Source organism: Microcaecilia unicolor, chromosome 8 (genome assembly GCF_901765095.1).
Source record: "Microcaecilia unicolor chromosome 8, aMicUni1.1, whole genome shotgun sequence".
Lineage (NCBI taxonomy): Eukaryota > Metazoa > Chordata > Amphibia > Gymnophiona > Siphonopidae > Microcaecilia > Microcaecilia unicolor.
Window position 1 is genome coordinate 133411419 of NC_044038.1, and position 26498 is coordinate 133437916.

Below are 26498 nucleotides of genomic sequence, written 5' to 3' on the forward strand. Positions count from 1 at the left end.
CCTGCCATCTAAACATGCTGAACTTACATTATTTCACAGAGAACAGCAGCAAATGCACAACCCAAAAAAATCATTAAAAGCGAAGTACCCTGTTTACCAAGCCGCGCTAGAGGCATTAGAGTTTTTAGCGCACGCTAAGAACTAGTGTGTGCTACCTGTGTCTACATGGTTAGCATGCGCTAAAAATGCTAGCACACCTTAGTAAACAAGGCCCTAAGCTGAAAAAGTGGGTTTTTAATAGGGTTTTAAAATATACAGATATCCAATACCAGCGCCTGGACTGCAGCTGGCGCTGAATCTTCACAGCATAGAAACAGAGAAAAATGAAGGCAGATAAAGACCATGTACCTATCCGTCTGCCCATCCATACATTATATTACATTTATATGCCACACTTACCTCTTCAGTTCACTATAGCTAACAGAAAAAGAGACTGGGCATTCTCAGGGTTGTTACAAACTTAGCTATAAAAAATAAAATTATTTAATATTGACAGACTAAATAAGTATGTCTTCAACAATTTCAGAAATTTGTTATAATTTGTCTGGTATCTTATCATTCGTGGTAACTCGTTCCATCGACTCACAGCCTGATATGAAAAGTTAACCAAAAATATATTTTTGTAAACAATCTTCTTAGGATTTGGGTAATACAATGTTAGAAATTCCCTAGATTCTGAGCTTGAATTTCTGCCTGACAAATCAATAAGCAGAAAGATATAGCTAGGTGCATAACCATGCAAAATAAAACAAACCTAAGCAGTGTAGTTTAAAAATAACACCTGGTTCTACTGGTAACCAGTGCCGTTTCCTCAGCCTTGCAGACCTTATGTACTTGTCCCAGGCTTTTTTGAAATCAGCAGCGAGCATTTTGCATTCTGGATAGCAGTGATATTCAAACCGTTGTCCAAAAGCTGGGACAACAATTTTTCTGTCCTAACTTTATCAACGGTCTGAGGCCCTCATGATCAAAAGTAAACTCCGGCGCTAGAGGCTGTTAATGCCATACTAGCGCCGGAGTTTGCTGCCGACCCATGATCAGAGCCCTCGAGCGCCTGAAACAACGCACTCGAGGGCTCTTAGCGCAATTAGCTTGCAAATGCATGCTAATCAGTGCTTAACGCATTCATCCCCAATGATCAGCATCCAGCGCGCCAAAGATTGGGTCACTGGCTGCGGCAAAATCAACGCCAGCTCCGAGCTGGCGTTAGACTTTGCGGATCATTGGGTAGGAATGGTGAGCCCTGTCCAGCATGCAGTTGCATGCTGGCAGGCCCCCGTTCCCCCCCAAACCCCCAGAAATTGTGAAGTGGCCACTTCCGGCCAAATGCTCTCCCACCTTCCCACCCAGCGACGGGGGGGGGGGGGAGCTGGAGGTCCGGTGGGTCTCCAGCCCCCCCAAACCCCCAGAAATTGTGAAGTGGCCGCCTCCGACCAAACGCTCTCCCACCCAGCGACGGGGGGGGGGGGGCTGGAGATCCGGTGGACCTCCAGCCCAACCCAACTCCTCCCCCCCCCAGTGTTTTCCTTTCAATCCCTGGTGGTCCGTGGTGACAATTCCCTTACATGGTCTGTAGCTCCGCCCAGCGCATCCCAGGATGCAATGGGTGGGGCTGGGCGCTGCCATTTTGCGGCGGTGTCGACTGGAAGAGGAGGGAGGCAGGCTGCGTCCCTCCTCCAATGAAAGTTAGGGGGGCCAGGAGGGGGGTTGTCAGCACGGACCACAAGGGATTGAAAGGAGAACGCTGGGGGGGGGAGGAGTTGGGTTGGGCTGGAGGTCCACCGGACCTCCAGCCCCCACCCCCCCGTCACTGGGTGGGAGAGCGTTTGGCTGGAGGTGGCCACTTCACAATTTCTGGGGGTTTGGGGGGGGGCTGGAGACCCACCGGACCTCCAGCTCCCCCCACCCCGGTCTCTGGGTGGGAGAGCGTTTGGCCGGAGGCGGCCACTTCACAATTTCTGGGGGTTAGGGGGGCTGGAGACATTGAGGGGGTGGGATCGTCGGGAGGACCGGAGGTCCACCGGACCTCCAACCCCCCCCCCCCCCCCCCCCCGTCGCTGGGTGGGAGGGTGGGAGAGGGTTTGGCCGGCGGCGGCCACAATGTTTTCTGGGGGTTTTGGGGGGGGGGGCTGGAGACCCACCCGACCTCCAGCCCCCGTTGTTCGGGCCGCGGGGCAGACTGTTTGACAGGTTTGGGCTTTTGACAGCCCAGACCTGTCAAACAAGTGCGGGAGGATTGTGCTGAGCGAATGCTCAGGCACAATTCACCCGCACTTCTACATGATAATCAAAGATAATTGCGCTGCTTAGATTTGCATGCATTATCTTTGATCATCTATGCAGAAAAGCCCTGCGCTGTTCCAGCGCTATTTTTAGAGCACTGTTTGGAACAGCGCGGGGCTTTGGATCATGAGGGCCTGAATATCTCCAGTAATGAGGGACTGCCCATGCTCTGTCTATGATACCCCCCCAGCTCTATCTAAATAGAACCCATACAAAGGGCCCTGTTTACAAAGGTGCTCTAGCATTTTTAGTGTGTGCTATAAATTAGCACGTGCTAACCGTGTAGACGCCCATAGGAATATTGTGGACATCTACACAGTTAGTGCGCGCTATAAACACTAGCACGCCTTTGTAAACAGGGTCCTAAGGATATTCAGTAGCATTATTTAGATAGTGTCTTGGAATACCTCCAGATAGCTGCAGCTTAGAGAACTATCTGACAACTGTAGCAGTTATCCAGATATTTCTGTTTGAATATTGACCTGAAAAAACTAGTATGAAAAGTAAATAATAGATAAATAAGTGAGAATTAGAAAGTGGAGGAGTAGCCTAGTGGTTAGTGCTGCGGATTGTGATCCTGGGGAACTGGGTTCGATTTCCATTGCAGCTCCTTGTGACTATGGGAAAGTCACTTAACCCTCCATTGCCCCAGGTACAAAATAAGTACCTGTATATATGTAAACTGCTTTGAATATAGTTGCAAAATACCACAGAAAGGCGGTATATCAAGTCCTATTTCCCTTTCCCTAAATGGAAGAAGGAACTGACTGAAAATAATAAGAAACAGCATAAGCAATGTCAAGTCAAATACAAAGTGCTGATAAGGAAGATAAAGAGGGACTTTGAAAAAAAAGATTGCGTTGGAGGCAAAAGCACATAGTAAAAATTATTTTAGGTATATTAAAAGCAGGAAGCCGGCAAAAGAATCTGTTGGACTGCTAGATGACCAAGGGGTAAATGGGGCGATCAGGGACGACAAAGCCATAGTGGAGAGATTAAATGAATTCTTTCCTTCGGTCTTCACTAAGGACGATTTGGGAGAGATACCGGTGCCAGAAATGGTATTCAAAGCTGACAAGTCATAGAAACTGAATGAAATCTCTATAGACCTAGAGGATGTAATGGGGCAATTTGACAAACTGAAGAGTAGCAAATCTCTTGGACTGGATGGTATTCATCTCCGAGTACTGATAGAACTGAAAAATGAACATGCGGAACTATTGTTAGTAATTTATCCTTAAAATCGAGCGTGGTACCGGAAGACCGAAGGGTAGCCAATGTAACGCCGATTTTTAGAAAAGGTTCCAGAGGAGATCCGGGAAATTATAGACCGGCGAGTCTGATGTTAGTGCCAGGCAAAATGGTACAGACTATTATTAAGAACAAAATTACAGAGCATATTCAAACGCATAGATTAATGAGACAAAGTCAACATGGATTTAGTGAAGGGAAATCTTGCCTCACCAATCTATTACATTTCTTTGAAGGGGTGAACAAACATGTGGATAAAGGTGAGCCGGTTGATATTGTGTATCTGGATTTTCAAAAGGTGTTTGACAAAGTACCTCATGAAAGAATCCAGAGGAAATTGGAGAGTCATGAGATAGAAGGTAGCGTCCTATTGTGGATTAAAAACTGGTTAAAAGATAGAAAACAGAGAGTAGGGTTAAATGGTCAGTATTCTCAATGGAGAAGGGTAGTTAGTGGGGTTCACCAGGGGTCTATGCTGGGACCGCTGCTTGTTAACATATTTATAAATGACCTAGAGATGGGAGCAACTAGTGAGGTAATTAAATTTGCTGACGCACAAAGTTATTCAAAGTCGTTAAAGGATTGTGAAAAATTAAAGAGGACCTTAGAGACTGGGTGTCTAAATGGCAGATGACGTTTAATGTGAGCAAGTGGAAAGTGATGCATGTGGGAAAGAGGAACCCAAATTATAGCTACATCATGCAAGGTTCCACGCTAGGAGTCACTGACCAAGAAAGGGATCTAGGTATCGTCAATGATAGTTGAAACCTCCTGCCCAGTGTGTTGCTGCGGCTAAGAAAGCAAATAGAATGTTAGGTATTATTAGGAAAGGAATGGAAAACAAAAATGAGGATGTTATAATGCCTTTGTATCGCTCCATGGTGCGGCCGCACCTCGAATATTGTGATCAATTCTGGTCGCCGCATCTCAAAAAAGATATAGTAGAATTAGATAAGGTGCAGTGAAGGGCGACGAAAATGATAAAGGGGATGGGATGACTTCCCTGTGAGGAAAGGCTAAAGGGTCTGGGGCTCTTCAGCTTGGAGAAAAGATGGCTGAGGGGAGATATGATAGAGGTCTATAAAATAATGAGTGGAGTAGAATGGGTAGATGTGAAGCGTCTGTTTACGCTTTCTAAAAATACTAGGACTCGGGGGCATGCAATGAAGCTACAAAGTAGTAAATTTAAAATGAATCAGAGAAAATGTTTCTTCACTCAACGTGTAATTCAACTCTGGAATTCGTTGCCAGAAAATGTGGTAAAGGCGGTTAGCTTTGCAGAGTTTAAAAATGGTTTGGACGGCTTCCTAAAGGAAACGTCCACAGACCATTATTACACTGAAGTTGGGGAAAATATTTCTGGGATAAGCAGCATAAAATGTTTTGTACTTTTTTGGGGATCTTGCCAGGTATTTGTGACCTGGATTGGCCACTGTTGGAAACAGGATGCTGGACTTGATGGACCTTTGGTCTGTCCCTGTATGGCAATACTTATATACTTAAAAAGAACAGAAACAATGAAAAGAATCAAGTCATTGTGCTGAAATTGACTTAAATTTGTCCTCACTTAGGGGTCTTTTTACAAAGCTGGTGTTGGCGCATGTTTTTGATGAGTGCTGAGGCCCCCTTTTAACACAGCGGGTAAAAGGCAGGTCTTTGTTTTTTGTTTTTTTTTAATGGTCCTGACTGCCCGATTACCACCAGGTACACACCGGTGCTACTAAAATTGAAATATTTTTGCAGCACTGGAAATGGCGCGTGCTGGGGGAGAGAACTGCTGCCGAGTTGCTGGGGTATCCCGGCAGTACTTCCCTTTTAGCGAGTGGTAAGGCTGTGTTGGGCTTACTGACACTTCATAAAAGGGCCCTTTTAATTTCTCAAGATACAGTAATAAGAAGAATGCTACACAGTTCCTAAGAGTGGAAAACGATTCTCACTTTCCCAGCAGTGTCCCATTTGGGACACCGAGGCTTGTCCAGAAACATAATTATTGTACAATGAAAAGATAGGGATGACAAACATGATCCGGCTCTTTCTTCACACCTCAGCCTTTACAATGCAGTTTATATAATTATGCTGATAGCTGTTTTGCAATCTTTATATAGCAGAGGCATGAGAGCTTTGACAATATGTCACAAGTGAGAGAAAAACACACTGCAGTCAAGTACTATTATTTGTTTCTAATACCTCTTCTACCTAAAATATCATCTCCGAGCAAAATGCCTCTTTGAGGACAATTTCCAAAGCCATTCATCATGACAAAATGGGCTTGGCTGAAAATTACCCTCCTCTGCCTGGCTAAAACTAGGTGCAGGCTTTCGGACTGCACATAATGGTGAATTGGGTTAAAAAGGGACATTCTTGGGGCTGTGTTTAAATTGAGGGATTAAAACAACATGCATGTCTGGCATATTGAAAAGCACACATGGTACTGAATCCTTGAACATCTGCACAAATAGCCGGCTGATGTCTACAGAGGACCTTAGTAAATCTACTCGGCACATGACAAATGTCAAATGGGGTCCAACATGCATTCCTTTTGAAAAGTGACTGCAGTGCATAAGCAATTGAACATCACTCCTTGTAGTCTAACTTTTTGACACTAAGATAATAAAAAAAATTGCTTCCACAGGTAGTCTATGGGCTGATGATGGATCAGAGTCAGTGTTGGAGATGCTGATTGTTGACAAGATTCAAACTCTGGGCATAACCCTGAGAGACCAAGAGGGACATTTTTGATAAAACGTCTAAGTTCGATTTTGGACGTTTTGCTGAAAACATCCAATACTCAAGTGGTGAATATGGCAATTTTCAAACCTAAAAAGTATTTTTCTTTTGAAAATGGTCATTTGCTTAGACATTTACCCACGGATTCTGTATACAGTGTCTAGAGATCGTTGCTGGTATCAGCGTGGATTCTATAATAATGTATGTAATTTAACAAGCTTAACAAGTTTCTCAGCATGTCAAGATGGTAAAATCTCTCACTACCTCCTGCTTAGAATGCTACAACCTGTTTCTAATAGGTCCTCTGCAGAACCCTTACTCCACACTTCAGTCTATTGAAAATGCAACTTAATTTCCTTCAACACTGTTTCAAACATATGACCTCTCTCCTTCAGTCAATGCATTGGCTTTCCATCTGCTTCCACATGCAGTTTAAATTTCTATTGCACACCTATTATCACTCTTCAGCTCCTCATTACTTTCTCCCTATACTAGTGGTTCCCAAATCTGTCCTGGGGAACCCCCAGCTAGTCAGGTTTTCAGCATATCTGCAATGAATCTTTATAAGTTAGATTTGTATGCAATGGAAGCAGCGGATGAAAATCTAACTCACGAACGCTTGTTGCGGATATCCTGAAAACCCAACTGGCTGGGGAGTCCTCAGGACAGGTTTGGGAACCACTGCTCTGCATTTTTCCTCATGAACCCCACCTATCTTGCAAGTCACTCTTATCTATGCCCCTCTTCTCCACTGTGAACTTCTGACTCTGCACTTTCAACCTTGTATGTCATTTGCCTGGAACAGACTTCCTGAGCTGGCATTGACCTTCTCCTTCTCCAGCCATATCAAAATTCAGCTTAAACATTATGTTTTCATCCTGACTTTGTCTTTAATATACACATTCTCCTAGAGTCTCTTGTTTTTCATGAATGTTTGTCTTGACTAGAATGTAATTAACTCTGTGATCTGTGTATGCACAGTACTGAGTATGTCTTGTAGCACTTTAGAAATGGAAAGTATTTTTGGAGCAGTAAGAGTGCCCACACTTGTTAGAATTTAGAAAAGCAAAACCTTTCCAATAGTCCCTCTGAAATGTCATTAACAAACATATTGAAATTGAGTGGGCCAATAAACAATGCTTGTGACACCACTGGTATCCACTGTTTACATAAGAACATAAGATTTTCCATAGAGTTAGACTGAAGGGCCCCCCAAGCACAACAGGTCACAAGAATTTGGCAGGATCCAGGGAATTAGCAATTAATTTCTCCAAGTCCACCTTATTATTGGTTTATGGACTTTAACTCCAGGAACATGTCCTAACCTTTTTTAAACCCGCGACACTAACTGCTTTTACCATATCCTCTTGCAACAAAATCTGCAGCTTAATTATGCATTCAGTGAAAAAATGTTTTCTTCAATTTGTTTAAAATGTATTGCTCACTAACTTTATTGTGGGCACTCTAGCCATTAACCTTTCAGCTCCATTTACCACTACCATTTGTCACCTCACACTCAACCACGAGGCAACTTGGTAAGAGTATAGGCACTTGCTGTCCAGTGGCATCCCTTAATTTTCTTGCAGCATTCACTTTGGTTCCAGAGGGGAAGCTTGTGCCAGGCTTGCAGAGAAAGGATGAGCAGGAGGAAGGACTGTGAAAGGGAGCAGCAGTCACATATGCTTTTTCAAAGCCTGTGCTGCCAGCTTGTCCTCGTGGGATCTGTTTCTGACAGAGATTCAGGACTGGAATATACTCACTGAAGTACAAAAGTGAAATCAAAGACTGAGATTTGGGGAGGAGATGGGAAATTAGAAGGGTAAGATGAGGTGAAAAGGTAGGATGAAGAGAGTTAATTAGAGGGGTCAACTGCAGTAAGAATAAGACAGCAGGCAGTGATTCCCAAATCTGTCCTGAGGGACCCCCAGCCAGTCAGGTGTTCAAACTATCTACAATGAATATTCATGAGAGAAGCAGTGGAGGAAGTGCATGTACATCCTTCTCATGAATATTCATTGTGTAAATCCTAAAAACCTGACTGGACAGTGGTTCCCCCAGGACAGATTTGGAACCACTGTGGCAGGGAGAAAAGCCAGAGAATGGAATGGAGGACTGTGCAGGGGAGAGAGGCAGGGGTTGGAGGACAAAGAGGGTGGGGAAGGTTAACCATCTGAAAAAAAGGACTAAGAAAAATTATATATCAATAAAATTGGGTTAAATTCAATATGAATGCTCAGCATACAACGGGAGCAATGAAAACTGATTATCTGGTACAGTATTTGATATAGGAGAAGCTAAAATTTTCAGAAATGCATGACCATAGCTGCTATCAGAGAAAAGAATTAGTCTGCAAAGCTGAAAAATTGAGCACATGTGAAAAGATTCCTCCATGCTGATTACAGGAATGACTGATTTAGTTTGCCCTGAAGCAATGTTCCAGTCCCTTAGGTACACCAATTTCAGCAAGGCAGCCAATTATCATGACATTGGGGGGGGGGGGGGGGGGGAGAAGAAGCAATGAAAAGCTACCAGAATTGAAGATGTGTGTGATTTAACAGATGATCGAATTAAACCTAAAATGTGGAAAATGCCAGAAGAAGAGTAGAAAGCTCAATTTTATAGGCTACCTAAAGGGAAAACCTCCTGTAAGCATCATCTTCTCTTGTTTTCTCCTTATAGATAGCTCTGACAGCTCTCTGAAAGTTTATGAACAGAGGGGTCCTTTTACCAAGCAGTGGTAAAAAGGGTCCTGTGGTAGTGGTGGGGGTTATTTCCTGTGCGCCAGGGCCCTTTATACCACAGCGGGTAAAAAGTTTTCCCCAAATGGCCATGCGGTAAGATTTCTCTTACCGCGTGGCCATTTGACGGGGAGCACTTACCGCCACCCATTCAGGAAATGGCGCACGCTCGAGCCAGAACTACCGCCGGCGTCCGAGTTGGGCCAGCAGTAGTTTTGGGTTGCCACGTGGCATTCCTTTCATGAAAAGGGCCCCATAGTGAGATCAACAGTCAGTCACAAGGAGGCGTTTAATCTAGAACATCCAACCTCACTTGGTGATATCTGGGCTGTGTTATCTAGGACACAGAAAATTTTACAGTCTTCTACTATACAGATGTCTCAGTTTTTAAAGTAAACTTTGGACAAATCGAATGACTTAGATTCTAAAATGTTCAAATTGGACATTAGGATTTACCATGCTGAAACTCAGATTGTTACAACTGCAAGGAGTCAGTACATCTTCTGTTAAGAATAGCCATCTACTCTTGGATTCTATAAAGATCGCCCAAATATGTGCGCAGATCCCAGATTCACGTGCAAACTGTTTAGTTAATGAGCTATTAACAATCCAATTATTGACATTAATTAGCACTAATTGGGACTTGCGCATGGATCTGCTCATGTGCTATTCCTTAACAATTGTCTTTTATGCAACTCAAAAGGGGGACATGGTTAGGAGAGGAGGATGGGCGGGTCAGTGGTATTCCCAAAATGTAGGAGCAGTGTTTTAGAATAGGGTCATCTACTCACCAAACTGCCATCGATATACCAGGTTTCAGCAGTTGGATGTCGTCACACCCAAAGTTGGGCAAGGGAGTCTGCACTGAACGCTATTCTAGAAAGATTGTTTAGCGCTAAGTGACCTTTATAGAATTGGCACTTGGCACAAATCTTAATGGCGCCCAACTTTGGACACCACTTACTGAATCTGGGCCCTACTGCATAAGAAGTTGGAGAACGGCTAAGAACTTGCACTTTCTGAACTTTCCAATTCGTCTGGAGAAATTCTGTTACGTACATTTTTCAAGGAGAGGCTACTATTGGCAAATGCAGAGTCTATTACTACAGGGAATTGTTACTGTGTGTTAATTGTTAAAGTTCAACAGGATAAGATTGAGAAGGATGTAAATGTATTGGAAAAATCTGAATGTTTCAATTTAACTAAGGGGCCCTTTTACTAAGCCGTGTAGGCACCTATGCACGCCCAACACGTGTCAGTTTTGAGTTACTGCATGGCCCTTTTGGTAATTTCATTTTTGACGTGCGTCCACTACGCACACCGGAAAATATTTTTATTTTCTGGTGCGCAGGTGGTAATCGGCATTTTACGTGCATAGACCATTACTGCCCATTTACTGTGTGAGACCTTACTGCTAGGTCAAAGGCTGGTGGTAAGGTCTCAAGCCCCAAATAAATGCACTGCAATTTTCATTTTGCCGCACGTCCATTTTCGGCAAAAATTTTAAAAAGGCACATTTTACAGCTGCACTGAAGAACGATTTTGCACGCGCCCAAACACGCGTCTACACTACCGCAGGCCATTTTTCAGCTTACCTTTGTAAAAGGGCCCCTAAGTTCCATGAAACCTCACAAGATGTAATTAATGCACAGGTCGCCCTTTCGACCTCATTCCTCTCAGACTTGGATATAAGTACATAAGTAATGCCACACTGGGAAAAGACCAAAGGTCCATCGAGCCCAGCATCCTGTCCATGACAGCGGCCAATCCAGGCCAAGGGCACCTGGCGAGCTTCCCAAACGTACAAACATTCTATACATGTTATTCCTGGACTTGTGGATAGAGCAATGAGCTGAGAACCTGGAGAAATGGGTTCAGTTTCCATTGTAGCTCCTTGTGATTCTGGCAAGTCACCTTCCATTACTCCAGGTATAAAAACTTGTACTGTGAGCCCACTAGGGACAGAGAAAGTACCTGCTTATAATAAATGTAAACCACTTTGTTGGTACCACAGAAAGATGGTATATCAAATCTATAACCCTTTAACAAAAATTGCTTAATATGAAAGCTTTTATTTTTTTTTAAAGAATGATATTTCTATTTGTGGCCTGTTTGTGTAGATATTACCTGATGTTTCAAGAGTAACACAGACTTGACATAAATCTTTTCTTCAATTTCTTCAACTAAAATCCAGAGTTTTGGCAAAAGAAGCTACCTTTTATCTAAAATATTCATGTACGTGTTTAGCTCCTTATAAAAAATTCCAATTAAATGTGTCTTTTTTTATACGGTACAATTAGACACTTTTCTTCAAGATAATGTTGGAAATTGATTTTCTTCCTACAATGTTGATGATTTAGTGGAGGGATTGCTTATTTTGATATCAGGTCTAAACATGTGGAGGGGCATAATCGAAAGAGGCGCCCAAGTTTTCCTGAGGACGTCCTTGCAGGACGTCCCGGTGAAGGGGCAGGGAACCCATATTATCGAAACAAGATGGTTGTCCGTCTTTTGTTTCGACAATACAGTCGGGCACGCCCAAATCGTGAAATTTAGGTTGACCTTACAGATTTTAGAGATGGTCATCCCCGATTTTCGGTGATAATGGAAACCGAGGACGCCCATCTCGGAAACGACCAAATCCAAGCCATTTAGTCGTGGGAGGAGCCAGCATTCGTAGTGCACTGGTCCCCCTGACATGCCAAGACACCAACCGGGCACCCTAGGGAGCACTGCAGTGGACTTCATAAATTGATCCCAGGTGCATAGCTACCTTACCTTGTGTGCTGAGCCCCCCAACTCCCCCCCCAACCACACTCCCCACAACTGTATACCACTACCATAGCCCTTACGGGTGAAGGAGGGCACCTACATGTGGGTACAGTGGATTTGTGGTGGGTTTTGAAGGGCTCACATTTACCACCACAAGTGTAACAGGTGGGGGAGGGGATGGGCCTGGGTCCGAGGCTGGAAAAAATATTTTAAAAAATTTTGTTTGAGGGTGGGAGGGGGTTAGTGACCACTTGGGGAGTAAGGGGAGGTCATCCCCGATTCCCTCTGGTGGTCATCTGGTCATTTAGGACACATTTTTGTGGCTTGGTTATAAGAAAAAAAGGACCAGGTAAAGTCGTCCAAGTGTTCATCAGGGACGCCCTTCTTTTTTCCATTATCGGTCGAGGGCGCCCATGTGTTAGGCATGCCCCAGTCCCACCTTCGCTACATCTCCGACATGCCCCCGTGAACTTTGGTCATCCCTGCGACGGAAAGCAGTTGAGGACACCCAAAATCGGCTTTCGATTATGCCGATTTGGGCGACCTGTGAAAAGGACGCCCTTCTCTTTCGAAAATAAGCCTCATAGGCTTTTGTTATGTGGAGGAATTTAGGAATGTCACTAAACACATGTTAACCTTGTTTTTAAAATATATCTTTTAAAGAGGGCATGAAATGGGTGGAGAATGATATGGAACAATAGATGCTATGATCCAAATGCAGATAATCCACAGGTGAACAATGCAGACCAGAGTGAAAGTAGAAATACACTCTTTATTAAAATCAATTGCTCGATGTGGCCACGTTTCATTCCACTATAAAAATACACATAAAAATAAATAATAAAAACATATTAATTAAATAATATCTTAGATTATTAATCCCAATAAAAACTAACCCAAAGCTGGCACTGGATATGTACCTGGGGGCAGGTATGTCATCTGGAATTTTATCTATATGGATTCCCCCTTGTTAGGCCTGTGCAAACCACTCCCTCTCCCTCTCCCCACCCTACCCTACCTACCTCCTGGCAAAGTAAACATGGTGAGTATCACAATGTGTACATAACTCCCTTTCTAAAATAGCTTTTACAAATGAGGATGATTTTAAAGAAATGACCAAGGCGCCTGCTGCTGTTCAATCCCGGCCCTTCTAAATTCCTCTCAGCAGAACCATCTCCACTTCTTGTTGCCTGGAAAGTCACTTGATCTATTGTGGTCCTAAATCTAGGAATGAGAAGGGGGACTCTGCTTTGCCAGTGAAACTGCACTAGTATGGCAGGACTGGGGTTTCTTTTCTGTCTCATTATGCATGCATATGCTGCTTTTTCAGTTGCTACAGCATGCACAGATGATAGATTGTGCAATCTTGGTTTCAATATTTCAGAAATTATTTTTATAACCTATTGTAGTGCTTTAGGGTAAGGATAGATCTATCAATAAGAGCAGACAGAAAATGCTGGTTTTGCAGAACACATTTGTATCCTGCCATCTTGTTCCTCAGCAAATGTACAAATGCAAAGTAGTTAGGCTCAGACATATGACCTCTGATAACTCCTAAATGACAAACGATAGTGTGTATATTATCATAAAATATACAGTTGGGTCATAATAATGCAACCTGTCCCTAAAGCATGCTTGTATCTCCAAATGGCAGGTGCAATAAATGTACATTTTTAGAAGAGTACAAGGTAAAATGGGAGCTGGGCACACAGCTTATAAAGCTACAGGCACTCCATGGGATTTGTAAAGTAATTTATTTACATTCCAAGGTAAAGTGCCAACATTTCAGTATCTGAATGGCTTGCCAACAGGGTAACTTCCTAAACAAAGCACACGTATACCTTTGGTCAGTATAATCTGGTATTCATTGCAAGCATAAATAGCAAAATGATACCTGCAACATGGCTATGTTAGAAAGATGCTCGTTATACCTATATGTATAAGGAGCACCTTTCTAATATTGCCATTTTGCAGAATTTCAAACAGTTTCAAACAGGGGATAATAAAAAAAGAAGAAGTGTATCCTGGCTGTCATTTGGGCACATCCAAAACCCATCCTGACAAGGAATGACTTCTCTTACTCCGTTCATGTAATACTTTAGTGATTGATGGCAAATTACAAACAGGTCAGTATTTGGTTGTCCAAATCCACTTTTTATTGAGGTAGCAGTAGGCATACTACTCCGGACAAGAAGATGGTGGGAGAGGGGAGGGGAGGATAACACCGTAAAATTAAAGACAAATTAATCAATTCTCCTTCAAAGGCTTGATTAGCCAGAAAGAACATGGATCTAGTGAGCAACCTCCCTGCTTCAATTCTATTACTTCACTGGCGGTTATGATGGCAAATGTGTGCCAGTCAACAGCCCTGTCATGGAGAATAACAGTCCATAATGCTTGATACCTTGCTAACAAAAAAAATCAGCTAAGGCATCTGCAGCCAGAACTGATGCAACACAGGAAGTGAGGTAAGCACAGCAGAGGGATGCTGACATTGTGGGGGTGGAGGGTGCCGTGCATACCTTCCTTTCAATGTTGCAGCTTGGTTCCATGATATGCCATGCTGATTTCTTTCTTCTGGTCAGCAAGGGCTGCCAGAAACCATAGTACTGCACTGTATAAAACCATGGGTAGGGTTTTGGATTTGGATTTTGCTCACATCTTTTTCAGTAGGAGCTCAAGGTGAGTTATATTCAGGTACACTGGGTATTTCTCTGTCCCAGGAGGGTTCACAATCTAAGGGCCCTATTTACTAAGCCGTGCCATATATTCCTGTGGGTGTCTCTAGCATTAGCATGTGCTAAAAATGTTAGCACACTTTAGTAAACAGGGCCCTAAGTCTGTACCTGAGGCAATGGGGAGTTAAGTGACTTGCCCAAGATCACAAGGAGCAGCAGTGTGATTTGAACTGAGCACCTCTGGATGTCAAGACAGGTGCCCTAATCACTAGGCAACTTCTCCACTCTGGGTTGAACAGTTAAATATAGAATTGTTGTTTAACCTTTCAAACAACACAAACAGAAAAAATAAACCAAGAGAACACACCATGAAACTAATGACCAGCAGACTGAAAACAAATTAAAGAAAGATATATTTTTTCCACGCAGCATATAATTAAACTTTGGAATCTGTTGCCAGAAGATATGGTCAGGAAAACAAGTCCCTGAAAATGAACTATAAAAAACTGATCTTTTTGGAATTAGCTGGGTGAGTGTGACCTGGACTGTCCACTGTTAGAGAATGGATGTTGAGCTCTACAGACATTGGTCTGACTCAGCATGGCTTTTTTCTAATCTTTATTTTTAAGGTTTTTGAAATATATAATAAGCATACAACTTGTTAAGATAATTCAGAATGATGCATAACAAAAAAATTCCACAAGATTAATTTTATCTTAACAATTCTAAAACTAGTACTAGTTTTTTTAAAATTCATAAATCATATAATACCATTACGCAAAATAATTATTTAAACTCATCATACAAATAGTAAATTTTATGTAGTGATGTGCTCATTTCACTAATATGATCTCCAATAGTGTAAAAGCCAATTATAGCACATCATTTGTTCCATGCATACGTCATTCCAAAGTGATGTGGAATGAACTACATGATTGAAACTGAGTCCTACAAATGAGTTATGGTATCTTATTGTTTCACACTAAATATAATGCAGCAATTGCAAAAATTATATAAATGTACTTATCTTCCCCGATGAGTCTCCCTCACTGCATTTATGGGTCCGTAATACTCAAGCAATAATGTTAACTTCTCCTTCAATCACACTGTTGCGACCATGTGTATGCCTAAACTGTAGCAAATTAATTTGTCCTCAAATTCCATTTCCCTGACACAGATCTGAGTTTAACCACTGGCTTCATCAGAGGAAATTATATTATCTAAAATCGTAAGACCAAGCACCTTAACTCCCAAACGTAATCCTAATAATAATTATTCAATATCAATGTATCTATAAGAATATATGAATGTAAAAGTGAATGTAAAAATAAATATAAAGGCTTCAACCCAGAAGGATACCCTTCTTCCTCACCACGGTGCCAGACCAATAACCAGCTAAAAATGCCGGCATTTCATAGGCTTTGCGTCACCATGGCATGTTGCTTCATATCACTGTGGGATTGATCAATACTCAAGTCCATCTACATTCAAAATTAAGTCCTCTCAAATTCTTTGTTTAAGCCGCCAGAGTAAACTGTATTCCATGAATAAATAAATCTCTGTTCTTTCTGAATTAATATTTGGGTAATATTCAGACACAGAGAAAGGAGGCCTCTCTAACTGATCATTGGTTACAGTACCTACATAATATTACAGATATCAGATTTGTGGTGTTGTTACAAATTGAACTTTTCACCAGGCGGTGACGTTACCAAAATATTAATTTAGAAACAGAGATTTATTTATTCATCTTGAGTATCATTAACATGCATTACTGATGTTGTAATTAATTATATTAGTGGGCATGCCAGAAACATCTCCAATAGTTACTGCTGAGGTTTGCAACTGCCATGGATTAACTTTTGCAATTGACACAAGTTAACTGTGAAACCTTAAATGTGATTTAAAAACTGTCCCTGAAGAGGGTAATTTTAGAAGACTAAGAGCCCTGTTTGCTAAGCTGTGCTGTACGTGCACTAACTTTTTATAGCGTGCTAAAATGTTAGTGCGCCTACAGCGCAGCTTAGTAAACAGGGCCCTAATTCTCCAGATAGCCTAGACCTTTCTCAGGGGTCCTTTTACTAAGCTGCAGGAAAAAGAGACCTGTACTGGTGGCGGGGGCTGTTTCTCCCACGCACCAGGGCCCTTTTGCCCACAGCCAGTAACCCCCCCCCCCCCCACCAAACAAAATATGGCTATGCAGTGAGATAACTCTGCCAGATTACCACCACGCTAGCCATTTCTGGGAGTTCTCTTTTCTCCCGGAAATGGTGCATGCTCGGGGCAGGACTACCGCCGGAAGCCGCATTGGGCCGGCGGTAGCCCCAAAAGAACGAACGGTAAGCCTGTGTTGGCCTTACCGCCGCTTTGTAAAAGGGTCCCTCAGTATCTGGAATCCTCTCAGGATATTATTTCTAAAAGAGCAATCAACTATGAATAAAATGGAAATCTTCGAGAGCTTATTTTTCAAATAAACAGCTGCCCTTTTGTGGTCAGGTTATTTATATGTTTTCTGATGTGGCGAGAGCTACACAATTGGAAATGAAAGTTTTCTTGAAGTTGAAAATTACGGTCTTGGCAATTGGAGCTACTTTCTTTCCGTGTAAATGGTTACAGATCAGAATCATCAATATGTGTTTTTTGATGCTTGTCAATTAGAGGAATTTTTGAAGGATAAGGTAGTACCAGAACAGTCAGAAAGAGTGTATTATTTGCTTTGTTTCGGGTTGAGAATGTATGATAGAATACTAGGTATGATATTTGCCTACTAGATAGCAATTCTTTTTTTCTTGTTATTATAATTTGCTTTCCTATTCTGTTCACTTAGGGCCCTGTTTACAAAGGCATGCTAGACTTTTTAGTGTGTGCTAAAAATTAGCATGCGCTAATTGTGTAGATGCCCATAGTATTCTTATGGGCATCTACATGGTTAACACACTCTAATTTTTAGCATGCACTAAAAAACCCTAGAGTGCCTTTGTAAACGGGGCCCTTAATGTGGATTTATTACCAGATTATGTGGTTTATTTTTCATTGTTTATTCTAATGCTTTACTTTGTGGTATTTTCAAGTATTATCTTTATGTGATACAAGTTTATAAATGCAATTAAAAAAAAGAATAAACTGCTTATCTTGTGCTGAAAATATGCAATAAAGTTTTATTAGTTTCCTGGTTTATTTAGCACACAAACGTAATAACCCCCCTCACCCCGTTTACTAAGCCACGCGGCAATGCCAACTCAGTCCACTGAAAGTGAGTGGGCTGTATCAGCATTAGCACATGGCAGCCGCTAGCGTGGCTTAGAAAATGGGGGGGGGGGGGGGTAGATGTATAAGTTTAAGCAGATATACCCCGACACTTTCTAAAAGTCTGGCATAAAATGCTGGTTTACTTGTGGAAATGTTGCTCAAAAAGGAAACATGAAGTCACTTCTATGTCTAAAGCTCTGATTTAAGCATGACAATAGCTGCTTACAAACTGCACATTCGATATGCTTGTAAAGTTACATACACATTACTTTACCAATACTGAGTGGAGTCATTGCGAGTCATTGCTGGAAAAAGGTTTGCAAGGGGTGTACATTTATGCACATAAGAACTTTAGTGTTGCCTTACTGGGACAGACCGAAGGTCCATCAACCCCAGTATCCTGTTTCCAATAGTGGCCAATCCAGGCCACAAGTACCTGGCAACATCCCAGTAAAACAGATTTTATGCTGCTTATCCTAAAAATGAGCAGTGGATTTTCCCAAGTCCATCTTAATAATGGCTTATGGACTTTCCTTTCAGGAAATTATCCAAACCTCTTTTATACCCTGCTAAACTGCTTTTACCACATTCTCTGGCAACAATTCCAGAGTTTAATTACATACTTTTGAAAATATGGATGATTGTGTGCATAATATAACCCTGAAAATATGTGTGTTACTGAGCAGGTGTAGCTCAGCTCCTAAAGGGAAGTATTTGCACAGTTCAGTTTTGAAAATTGAACTGTAACCATACAGAGCAATGCGTGCATGTATAATTTACTCTTCTGCTTAGCTATAAAATTACTCCCCATGGAGATAATTTCACAACGAGACATCTACATTAAATGTCCAAAAAGATTTCTATTTGATGTAGCACATAAATATCCTCATACACATTTACAATGGTATACATGTGTATTTTATAAAATATGTGCATTTCACAACTCTGCCCCAGTTCTGCTCAAACTAGGACATGGGGAATGGTGACATGCAGATCACTTCCAACTAGGTACAACCTTATAATGTGGAGATGTAATTTCACAACAGCATGCTCCATGTGTACAACATACTTTACATGTGGAAAATAAGTAATAAAATTTCCCTACCCTCAAATAGCACAATTTACAAACGGTGGGGCCCTTTTGCTAAGGTGCGCCTAAAAGTGGCCTCTGCTGGTGTAGGCACGTGTTTTGGATGTGCGCAGGTCATTTTCGGCCTGAGACCATACCGCCACCCACAACTTAGCAGTAAGGTCTCACACGCTAACCGGGTGGTAAGCGGCCAGCACGCATAAACTTCCAATTAGCACTGGGTAAGCACCACACATTAGAAAATAGAAAATATTTTCTACTGTATGTTTTGGACGCACATCAAAAATAGAATTACCACCAGGGGCACGGGCAGTAGTTCCAATTTGGGGCAAGTCCAACACATGTAGGTGCCTACGCGCCATAGTAAAAGGGCCCCTGTGTTATTCACAATGAGCAGAGGCGCTCCTGTGCAGATGAATAAGACAGATTGGTATAACATGTGTAGCTTTTTTTTTAATTTCCAAAATTATGCACATTCCTTTTGCAGAAAAAAATGATTCACACAAAAATGTAGGTGTACGTATCTCTGGATAATTGTCCTTTGAGTAATTTTGCAAGTCTATATAGATTTTATATCCACGGTATAGATTGCTATGCACATACATACCTACATATGATAGATATAGCCCTTCAAATAAATTTGTAACACATTCAATTTGTACTTCAAAAACACTTCAGTACATTTGAGTCTACACTGAAGATTTGACAGAATAGCAAATGATAACTGAACTGTATGTATATATATGAGAGAGAAAATGGTTAACAGAGTCAGACAACTTAATGCCCAAGGGGACAATGATACTAGCAAGATAAAATATGCAGAGTAAAAATAACAATTTGGATGAGAATGTAATTTTCTTACATCCTTAGTACTCTTGCTAGGTTTTCTTGGTAATCGGAAATTACCTTCAATATTTTATGTCTTTTCTGATCTTCTGTACAAAATTGGACAGCAATGCTTGTGCTTTCAAGGTTTTTTTTACTTTTGGCTTCTCCTGCATTCCTTGCAGTTCTTGCCCTGAGAAGGCACAAGTCAGAGACTCGTCCTTTCAGCACCGAAAACGTGGGACAGCTCCTTCCCCTGACAGCGCCAGCCCGAGCAACCGGAACAAAGAAGGGCTCAGCCTTCATCCATTCTCATGATGGCCCCAAGATTAGGCAGAGAGCAAAAATGACAGGGCATTAATCAATTGCACTGAGACCACAGAAAATGAGCTCCTTCTCGATACAGCTTTAAGATGGCCATCTTTTGTGGGCTTATGCCTTTGTTATTATGATGATTTTTTTTTCCTTTTCCTCAGATCCAGATTATTATTGAAGCTTTCAGGCCTTTTACTTATTTTTTTTTATAGCAAACAGAAGAATAAGGATTGCTCATCTGCCTTCATTATCCATTTATAAAGTGCCTCCATGAACGAATTCGATTATGCGATAATGGATGGTGATCCATTGTCCACAAAGCAGAAATATTCACATGCAGATAAGCACAGCAGTAGAGCCATTATCATGGCGGGATATCGTTTCCTGGCATACATTGACTTGTGATAGTTTCTTTTTATTCCCCTTTTCTTTAAAAACAAACACAAACACGGTAAAAGCTCTTTGGTATAAGACAAGTCTACTGACGTTAACAATTTCAGTCCTTCACATTCCTAGATCTTAGATTTCCTAATATCCTCTAATGTCCTCTTGAAATCCAGAAATAAAAGCAAAATTATCTGTTTCGCTACAGTTATGACAACACAAACAGCTTTTATACTGAATGAGCTATTTAAAAAATTATAGGAGACAAATTAACTGTACAAATTATAATAGAAAAGCATAGATTAATTATATCTTCTAAGCAGACCTCACGCCAGTCTAATCCGTCTAAGACAAGCATTTTGAATGTTTTAGAATAGGAGATCAGACATTAATCCAAAGATAAGTTCTTATATAGAAAGGATTTTTATTAAAAAGAGTAAGTCTTAAAATAAAACAATACAATTTGTGTCAGCTCGTCAGTTTAGTCATCGTTATATATCTCTTTTAAGTAGTCATTTCTACCTGAAGTAGAGGAAGCATGCTAAACAGCTGGGGGAAGTCATAATTTTTAGGATCTGTAACATGACTACTGTCCCCTCCCCTCCTAAGACAGTCAATAATGCTGTAACTTCAACAGCTTTTTCTGTTTTATTTTGTCATCTTTGGTAAATTCCTCTGTAGGATTAGCCATCTTTCATAGTAATGTAAACTCACTACAACCTGCTCTTAGCACATTCCTTGAAAGTGTCGCATGAGTGCTGTTAAACACAGTTTTCTGTGCCATTCTGTGGTCTCTGTCAGTCAGGAACTTTGTTATTTCATTCTGTGGTCTCTGTCAGTCAGGAACTTTGTTATTTGACTGTGTGACTGGACCATGACTTTTACAGAAACCTGTGAAATCACTGAAAGTAGCAGTGCAAAAAATACCAAAACAAACAAACAAAAAAATCCCACCACACATGTAGTGCATAATGGAAGGTAAGACATGCAAGATGAGGACACTTTGGCCCCTTTTACCAAGCTGTGGTAAAAGGGGCCTGGAGTAGCATTGGCAAGTGTTTTTGACACACAGCGAGGCACCTGTTTACTACAGTGGGTAAAAGGCAGGGTTTTTTTTTTTTTAAGGAAATGGCCTTGTACTAATCACAGTGATTGGCGCATGGCCATTCCCAGGGAGGCGCCCTTACCACCACCTATTTAGGTGAAGGTAAAAGCTCCTATGCTAACCCAGTGGCACTGCCTGATTACCACCGGCTAAGCCCAGGTGCTACAAATACTAAATATTTTTGTAGCACCAGAAATGGCACACACTGGTGGTGGGAACTAGTTCTGAATTGGCACACGGCAAGTCCAATGGCACTGTGGTAAAAAGGGCCTCAGCTCGTGGCAAAAACAGCCCCCGCCATCAGCGCAGGGCCCTTTTTACCACAGCGTAGTAAAAGGGCCTCTTTAGTATTTTTGAAAAATGATTACCTGAGAGTAGCTTATCTGAAAAGTATCTGCTCTGCTACCCACAACGGAGACCAGTAAGCAACCCAGCTCACTTTTGAAATAAACTAAGAAATTGTGTATGTAAATTTATAACCCTAGTAATGGTATTTGTATTGGCAAGATAATAGCTTTGAGCATTTATGATAATATCAGTGTGTGAATCATTTCCACAGAAGCAATGGCTTCCAGTGACAGAAGATCATCAAGTTTATCTAACAGAGGCTTCGCACATACAAGCATATTTATTTGTGCTTTACACAAGACAGCTGGACTAGCAATGTTAAAAGCTCTAGGATTCATGACACAAACATGTCATCAATGGACTGTCTAATGTGCAAACTGGCACTAAAATGAATTGAATTCTGTGAGCTGTCCTAATGGTCGAGCTTGTTTTCTTTTAGACTATTCTTCCTAAACATGGACCTGTACTTTCTAGTAAGGAAGCAATTGTTCATGTCCCTCAATGGTGATGCCAGTGTGTATTCTGGGCAAAAGTGTAGTTAGCAGACAGACAGTCGTGCTGTATGTGACACTTCAGTGCCACTGCCTTCCTGATTACAAACAGAAGTCTCACAGAACTCTGTATCTCTGAATCTGATAAGTAATTCAAGAGTGCAGTCATCTTGTAAAACTTCTGGACAACTGAGTATGTGAGCAAAAGAACAGATGCCTACAGTAAGTTTAGCTCCACTTCATTACGTGATTATCTGTGTGCATGATCAGGATCTCACCAGTGAAGAACGTTAGCTAGTTAAGTATTGAAATTAATAATTATTGAGGAAGAAATGCCAACCTCATTCTGAGTTTGTCTACTGAAGCAGAAAGCACACCCCCAGCTACAGCCCTAGGCTACAGGAAATAGGCCAGAGTACCCAATGAAAAGGCTCTCCTTCTGTATACAGGAGTATTTCTAACTTCATCCTCTCCAGAGGTTATTTGGTTTCACTCAGGGACAAGTTCTTCAAATGGGTTACTTTTGCACATTCCATAACAGTAAAGTCCTAAGCTAGGGCATGTGGAGTATGATCTCAGTCTCGCCATAGTACTTGCATTGTGTCAAGGACAGCTTCTTTCTGGAGTTCAAAAGATGTAACAGGTATAGGTGACTTATCCAGGTGTGCTTGGAAGTACTTTTTGATCACCCCTGTGGCTCCCCAAATGATGAGAAATATTTCTGTATCTTTCTGCCACAATTTCTTGGTCTTGGACTGCATTTCTTAGTACTTGAGGATCTTTTCTCTCTCCATGAGATTCACCGAGTAATCATTTGGATCTGGCACCTCTATAAACAATGCCATTTTGGTGCTTTTCTTTTACCACCCTATATCTGGTTTCTGCCATCCAGTTTTTTATCAGTAAGGATGAGGATGTCCCAAGTGATCATAACCTCTTCATTTTCTACAGTTCTCTTATGGTCGTGATCCCAATGCTTTTCTGGTACATTGATGATGTAATGCTTACAGGGTTTCCAATCAATAAGAAATTTTGTGAGCAATAGCAGCATTTTTACAAAATACTAGTTGGGCCATTGCCACAATGGCCCACCCTCCTTCCACTGCCTATGACCCATTAAGATGCAACATCCCTGTCGGGACCAACTGTGAAAATAAGTGCTGCTTATTCTGAGGCTTGCTTTGGATAATGTTTGAACTATATGAACTATAAAATTGGACAGAGTTGAGAACTATTTTGTTGAAAAAGATTTTAAGACAAAGAAGGTATAACATTTTTTAAAATGCATATTGTTGTAGACACTAACACTGGACACTATTAAATAAGGGGAGTTTTTGACCTATAATTAAAGCTGGCCATTTATGTGCAATGATGCATTTGCCCATTGGAGATACAAGCCGTATGAGGTATTTTCTCCCTTAACAGTCATTGTTATGGTTGTGATAGCCTACTGTTTTCTTTTTAAATTGTGTTTTGCACTTTGAGTAATTTGGTAGTTTTGCCATTTTATTGTTTACATTTTGTAAAATAATGAAAATGGCAGTGGTGGCACACTTTTGGGCATGACTAATTTAACTGCAGGCACCTAAATGTAAAGCACATAAATACCAAGTTACCCTGGTATTCTATAATGGAATCTGAGAGAGCTGGAACTCAGTAAAGTACACTTAAAAGCTGCAAATGTCCTGATTAGGATGGAGGGGAGGGGGAGGCTGGGTTAGGCTCTCCAGAAGTAAACCCTAAGGAAGCCAGCCTGGAGAAAGGGTGTGTCCTCTAGTCAGTAGACAGAGGGCCAGATGCACTAAACTTAACGAGCCCTTAACGAGCCATTAACGAGCAAGTAGTAAACCCTGGCATACACTAAAGACTTTTTTCCGATGACGGTAGCAGCTAACGAAAACGGAATGCAGATGAGCAAATTGTGCAGAAACCCTATTGTAATGAGATGCACTAACCTTTTCCGATTGCCTTAACAGTGGAAAACGCCGGAAAATCTAACGAGAGTTCTTACCTCTCGTTGAGGCTGTGCTGCATTGAAAAACTGCTATAAAAGTAACAACAACAACAACAAAATTGCTTCGCTTCAAAAAAGCCTTCCATTTTGGTCGTTTTTAAATCAGCTGATATTGGAGAGTGCAGTTGAAAGCGTCCATCACAAAAAAAGCCTTCCATTTTGGCCAGTTTTCAATCAGCTGATATCAGAAAGTGCAGTTGAAAGCGTCCATCACAAAAATAACCTTCCATTTTGGCCATTATTCACACCCAAATAATAAAAACGTCCTTTTTGGCCGTGCTTCATTCAGCTGAGAGACTGGAAGTCTCTGAGCCAATCACAGCGTGTTTAGCTCTCTGCATTCAAATCTTACCTCTGTTTTCACCAGGTTCACGGGTATCCACAGTTGGTAGTTTTTCTCCCGCTTTGCACCTCATGTGTCTCCCCGCTAGGCTCCATCCTTCTTTATGTGGTGAACCCCAGTCCCCTTTTATGAAGTGCCCACTCATTCTCAATGTTGCTGGGGGTGGGGAGGGGGGAAGCATATATGTACTGAATGATTTTTCCACATTATTCAACACAGTCCTACAATCCTCCATAGTTATGGAACAACAACATTTCTACATTCTATCCTGCAAACTATTTTCAAAGTGGCCACAAGTGCGTGCCTACCACGGCCTTGAGCCCTTAAGTCATGGTGAGGGAGAGGGGTTCTGGTTACAGTTCCTATTCTAAATTACCTGCAGGTGGCTACAGCCCGGTGCCTATATAAATCCCCTAGCCTGTGCCCTTCTGTACCTGATGTATTATATTGCAATTGCTATGAAGTAAACATCCATCTAATGCTTTTACCGTTGTTTTCCCTTTTCTCCTCAGCACTATATACCATTGCTGATACATTCAATGTGAAAAGATGACCCAGCTGTTTGTAGCTCCTTCCTGGCCCTCACCAATGTGGTTTGGTTGTGGATAAGGGTGTCTGGTGATTAGAGAGCAAACATCGTCTATGCACTACCTATGGTTACCTGCAAGTTTCTACTTGGCAGATCACTAGTGCTAGACAACATACCTATTATTTACACAACTCTGTGCTGTGGGGCTCTATGGTAAGGGGGGGGGGGAGAGGCTAGATGGGCATTTCTGTTCCTCAACAGTGTTTATCTGTTGGTTGGATAAGTGAGTTAAGGACTTTTTAGTCATCACTTGGGACAGTGTTGAAAGGACTTGATAGTTTGCACACAGTCCATGAGGTTTTTGGCTGATGATGAACAGAGGGTCCGTTTATGACCCGCTTTAGCTCTGTTTGACGTGATACATCTAGGAACTCTGTGAGGCCTTTTTTCCTTTAATTAAATGCGTTCAATAGTTACACTGTTGGATATTTGTCACATTTTCATTTTGTGGAGATACGTTCTATCTATACTATTATCTCACGATTTGCATATTTCCATACCCAAGTTTTTTTTTATTTAGTGCATATCACTGATTACCCTTAAATGCAGACTACAGTTAGTGCTTACATTGCTGAGGGAGCTCTTATATGTGTAGCTACAGGAGAGGGCCATGATAGCCCAGGAGGTGGGGGGGGGGGGGGCCGGGAAGCAAACACTTACCTTTCCAATTTGTCTCTTATTTGACACCAGGCGAATTGAGACAATCCTGGGGGGCACGTGGTGGTGCCTAAAAAGAAAGTGCCAGTGCTTCATACAAAGGTGCACTAGGCACAAATTTTCAGCATCGCTGAAATTTGCCTCGCGCCTCAGAGCCATGTTTCTCAGTGAATAAGTGCATCGCCTTATATAGACGCCCATGCGTGATGGACATCCTTACATGCACAGTTCCATATATGGATGACCATCCCATATATGGATGGGTCAGCATGTGGACATCCTGGCCCCATATATGATGGGTCACCACGTGGATGACCATGATGCATGGACGTCCATGATGTGCATGCAGAGCCTTATTTGTATGAGTACGTGTTCACACATGCGGAGTCTTTCTTATCTGAATCATTATCAAGTATGCAAACCTCTTCATATATACACAATAAAATATGTATGTTCCTTATATTTCCTATAGCTGCATGTTCCGCAAGTACAGTGCATGTAGTTGTGGACATCAAGGTACGGGAAATATAAAGAATATTAATGTGCAAAATACAGTAACAAAGACATGTTTCTTGCAGCACTGCCGAAGGACGTCCCTCTTACAAGCCCGCAGTCCTTCGGGGTGGGGGTGGGGGAGAG

General features: G+C 41.7%; 1 protein-coding gene across 1 annotated transcript in view; it reads right to left on the minus strand.

The window, feature by feature from the left end:
- Positions 1 to 26498, minus strand: part of TENM2 (teneurin transmembrane protein 2) — a 1250894-nt gene that overhangs the window by 655804 nt on the left and 568592 nt on the right. The gene's annotated exons all lie outside the window — the stretch shown is intronic.